We start from the raw sequence: 5,083 nt of genomic DNA, 5'->3' as shown, positions 1-5,083 counted from the left end.
TTTCACCTCTCCAAACTCAGTGTTGTGGATCCACCATGAGTTTGAGGGGGGGTGTTAGAGTTATATTCAGTGATGTATTTTGGCCTTTTGCATTCTAGCCTTTTGGCATCCTCATGTATGTGTATATATGTTGGCATTGGCCTCCTAATAATACAAGTTGCTTTTCTCAACAAACTTTACCAGTGGTGTCGATCAGAAAGTATAAGGAGCTGACCTGAGGCGCCATTCTAAAATGGTTATTCGTTACACTTTTCACTGCACAATCAGATAAAAGTAAAAGAACACACATAGATTCCATTGAAGATTTTATGCGAAAACATATAAAATATTGGTGACATATTATTAAGGAATCATGTTGTCTGCATGACAGATGTTGGTTAAAATAGAAGTTTAGAATTTATCGGTGTGTTCTCAAGGTGTAACCAGTACAGTTAATCTGTTATGCAAAAAGCAGGCATAGAAACAAAACAATGTGATGAACCATCTTATACAAATCAAGCTACAGTAATAATAAAATAAAGAGGATAAGAAACAACCATACATCGTTCTTCCATTCCTGTTTGGGGTTTTATCATTTATTATTAAAATAAGTTCTTCTTAAATGAGAAAAGGAGCGACGGCATCTTTTGGTCTTCATCGCCACATTCAGTTAATGCCTGATACACACATGATTAAGAACACAATGAATACTTAATTATCCCCCAAAGTGGCATTGCTAATATATTACAACATTAATCATCGGCTAAAAATTGCGAAACATAACTGAGAAAGAACTAAAGAATGCTATGGTGAAGTGCTGATGATAACCGGTAAAATTGAACAGATTTTCAACAGATATTTTGCCTCTAAATCTCAATAAACATGTTCAAAACTGATTTGTTGCCACTGGAATCTTAATAAGCATGTTTAAATTTGGTAGCACAGGCCCCAGATAGAGTGCATGCATACGGGGTAAACTTGATGTTGAGTTTATATGTAGACTTCTCAGCGGCTAACCTATTGTCCAGGAACAGCAGCATCAATCATTATTTCTGAGCGTATGCAAGAATGAACCTAGAACCAAATCGAATCATGATGCATTCGAAGCAAACAACTGGGCAACAAAAAAACACCAACTATTTGTGTGCATAACCACGTATAACTGCCTCGTCAAATAAATGGCCAAGGTGAATATCTTACAGACTATGTCCGCCGGCGCTAACGATGTTCCAGCCTGATGTTGGTGCCGTGGCCGGGCGAAATTTCGGTGCCGGTGCGGCAGCAGGAAGGCGTTGCGGGCGTGCGGTTGTGTCATCCATCCAGGCGCGGCAGCAGGGCCGGGCGAAGTTGTGGCGAGGCAGCAGCGAGGCGCCGTCGTGGCCGAGTGAAGCTGAAGCGGGGCAACGGGGAGGAGTTGCAGGCGTGCGGAGGTGCCTCGGCGTCGTGGCCAGGCGAAGCTGAAGCGGGGGCACCAGGGAGGTGTTGCAAGATGCGGCAGCGTCGTTTAGGTGCGGCCTCAAGCTCCATCTTGCGTGGCGATGAGCTCGATTTGGGGACCAGCGGCTTTTGAGAACAGGAGAATGAGATTTGTAGATCAAACAACCTCTTGGAGCATCTCCAACAGGCGCCTAAAAAGAGCTCCGCGCACTAAAAAAATATTTTTTAAGCGCCGAATAGCTCTAGCAAATGTTGCAGCGCTAAAAGATTTAGGGCGCGCACTAAAAAACGCTATCGCGCGCAGCATATTTTGGGCTCCGGATTGCGCGCACTTCACAATTTACACTGTCTGCGTCTGCTTTTTGGGCGCGTATTTTTTGGTATCTGCTAAAGCAATGTTGGTCCAAACGTATCAAAAATGCTACATTGGCGCGCTAAAACTTTTATTGGACGCGAAATTTGTGTGCAGCCGTTGGAGATGCTCTTAGATGGGTAGATCAAACGTGGAAGAGCACAGTATTATACCTGTATACAACTACCACTTGCCGCCGCCGTAGATGCCTATAAACGTTGCTGATCTTCACTGTCATGCTCCCTTCTCGACCACGGACTACTCAGGCCTACCAAACTCATCCGCTTCAATTCCTTGCAAAAATTGAGGGCGACTCATTAGCTTCAATCGTTTCGCAATGGCCGATGCTAGGCGTAAGCCGACTAATAGCTCGCACCTATAAGCCGCCTTGACAATCGTTCGATCGTGTATATCATATCATAGCCGTTCGCTTTGTTGTCTCTTGGATCGCGAATCCCCCTCCACGCACACTTTCCTCTGCAGGCATCACCATGCAGCGCCCCAAAGGTTGCGCTCCAGGCATGCCTACCAGCACGGCGGCGCACCGGCGATGCCCTCTGCGGCCCTGCCTTGCAGCATGCACTCGACGACACCTAGCAACACTTGCATCACCGCCGACGCCGTTTCACTTTAGCGCCAGCGACAGCTGCATCGCAGCACCGACGATGACCCGACGAAGCTCCATTGCAGCTCCGGTGCTCCATTGCAACTCCGGCGGCGCTCCACTGCAGCCCCCACGGCGCTCCATTGCAAGCTTCAAACGACTCCGACGGTGCTCCATTGCAACTCCGGTAACGCTCCACTGCAGCCCCCACGGCGCTCCATTACATGCTTCAAACGCCTCCGACGGTGCTCCATTGCAACTCCGGCGGCGCTCCATTGCAAGCTTCAAACGACTCCGACGGTGCTCCATTGCAACTCCGGCGACGCTCCACTGCAGCCCCCACGGCGCTCCATTGCATGCTTCAAACGCCTCCGGCGGTGCTCCATTGCAACTCCGGCGGCGCTCCAATGCAGCCCCCACGGCGCTCCATTGAAGCTTCAACGCCTCCGGCGGTGCTCCATTGCCGCCGAGGGTGGGATCCTTCGGTACGAGTTGCAGCGCTATGGTCACCACGGGGAGCGACATTGCGTTGCAGGTTGCAGTATCTTCCGTCGTCGCGTGAGGATAGCGCCGTGGTGTCCACCACGAGCGACGCTGCGATGCAGCATCTGCCGTCGTCGGCGAGTCTAGCACCGTGGTCACCACCATGACGACACTGCATTGGAGCATTTGCCGCCGGTGAGATATGCAGGTGTCGCTTATGCTGCACTGCAGCTCGGCCGCCGTGGCGACATCCACGGGGACGCAACCCCTGGTTTTGCAGCGCCAGTGGACGGGGTGAGAAGCAGCGCCGGTGCCGCCGGGATGAGAAGCAACGGTGGTCCCGGCTTTGCAGCGCCGGTGATTGGGATGAGAAAAGTAGCGCCGGTGGCCGTGAGTCTTGCTGCAACGCGCAAGGTGCGGCCTTGCGGGGCGGTGTAGGAGCATGCAGCGGAGCTCCTCGCAAGGCCATGCGGAGCAGCACGCAGCGGAAAGCAAAGGAGCTGGGATGCGTAGCGAGGAAGCAAAAGGAGCTGGGATGGAAAAGAATGGGTGGTGGAGCAGCGCTCATCTTTGGATAAGGGTAGGTGGCGGACGCTCGGGCCGGGGCACGTGGCAAGCGATGAGGGCGACTTACGCGCACGCAAAATCAGTCGGTGGGAAAGAAGAGATTTCCTTTCGCAATTGGATGGGAATTCTAAAGGAAAGGAAAATAAAAGTATGAGACGGCTCGTGGGGCTAGTGCCCGGTGGTAGTGGACGCTGAGATCGATGGAATAAGAAGACTGAGAGGTGGAGGCAAGACGAGGAACTCAGTGGTGACTATTGGTGGAAGTCGAAGGGGAACGGCCATACAAAAACGAAGGAAACTGAATGAACTGTGCAGTCCAGCAGGTAAACCACATTGGATGTCGAGTAAATAGTGCGGACGCAACAAACATAAATTGGGGATGATGTGGCCTCATGAAGCCAATAAAATCAGATAATTTGGACACGTGGCTGACCTGCTGATGTGGATAGGCTGTATGTCAAGAAAATTCACATAGTGGGGATGAACTATTTAGATATTATATATAGGTTAGTCTAGAAAAATAATATAAATTGATATAAAAATATATAAAAGTGATAATATAATAGCGCGAAACAATAAAAAATTATATATACGTTTGAGAATCAAGATCCTTCCGCCACACAACCGACCATCCTCGCCGCCGCCACCACCGATGCCGCCGATTCCGGCCTCAATGCACACTCAAGATCCTTCCACCACACAGTTGGCTACCGCCGCCGACGCGACGCCACCCGCACCAAGGAAGAGGTTGAGCACCAAAAAACTTCCTTCGGGCCACCCCACCAGCAACCAAGACTGGCAGCAAGGTCGGTGGCAAGGCCGCAGCGGCTCCGGTGACAAAAGTTCACCCTCCCGCTACTCCACCCGCCGACAAGCCGGGAGGAAGCCGACAGTGGCCGCGACAGCTCTCACCAAGAAGAGGAGGAAGAAGAAGAAGCGCCTTATTTTCACCCGGTGGCTTGTACCCCATCTCTAGCCACCCCTCCACCCACTCGTCCAGCACGCCCGACCTCCACCGCCACCAAGGTTCATGGCCGCCAAGTTGTCGATGAAATGCCATCAATGTCAAAAAATCTTTTCATTTCGTCCGGTGCATTGTTTGGTGATTGTTTGCAGTTGTAGGGCGATGAGCTTCTTCTTGTTGTTGTTGTAGTGCGGAGATGAACACAGCCGAATTATTTTCATCTTTGGAGGAGTAACACATACTTGGCTTCCTGATCTAAACTATGAATCGGTGTTTGATCAACAAGAAGAGCATGCAAAGGATTATGAGCCTGAAGTGGAGGAGGAGGAGGAGGCCGAAGAGGTTGATGATCCCATAGAGACACATTCAAGTGGGAAGGCACCATCAATGTCAAGGACACACAACTATTGCCAATATGAACCCATTGCTTTGTGCCATGCTTGGAGGAACGTGCCGCTTGATGCATCAGTTGGCACAGATCAATCGAAAGACAAGTTTTGGGGTACAATTGAAGAGTACTATAGCACCATCATGGAAGTCCCACAAACCACACCCAAGGCTCCCTTGGGCACCATTAGGTTACCATCCAAGAGCATTGCAACAGATGGTCCGTTTGTATTGATCAAGTTAACCATGCGGCACCGAGTGGGGTGCAAACCTCGGCGGACGGGCCTATCATCCAAGAGCTACTCAAGCA

At 50.5% G+C, this 5,083-nt stretch overlaps 1 long non-coding RNA gene across 1 annotated transcript; it reads right to left on the bottom strand.

Moving 5' to 3' along the window:
* Window positions 1–485: 485 nt before the first annotated feature.
* LOC109735317 (uncharacterized) lies at window positions 486–1,526 on the bottom strand. Its single transcript, XR_006671026.1, has 2 exons — window positions 1,180–1,526; window positions 486–656 (listed from the first exon to the last, which is right to left on the bottom strand). It is a non-coding gene; the product is annotated as an uncharacterized lncRNA (long non-coding RNA).
* Between the last annotated feature and the right edge of the window lie 3,557 nt (window positions 1,527–5,083).

The sequence above is a fragment of the Aegilops tauschii genome, chromosome 2, assembly GCF_002575655.3.
Source record: "Aegilops tauschii subsp. strangulata cultivar AL8/78 chromosome 2, Aet v6.0, whole genome shotgun sequence".
Taxonomy (NCBI): Eukaryota; Viridiplantae; Streptophyta; class Magnoliopsida; order Poales; family Poaceae; genus Aegilops; species Aegilops tauschii.
Note: the sequence above shows the minus strand (reverse complement) of the source record. Positions and strands in the feature narration are given on the sequence as shown.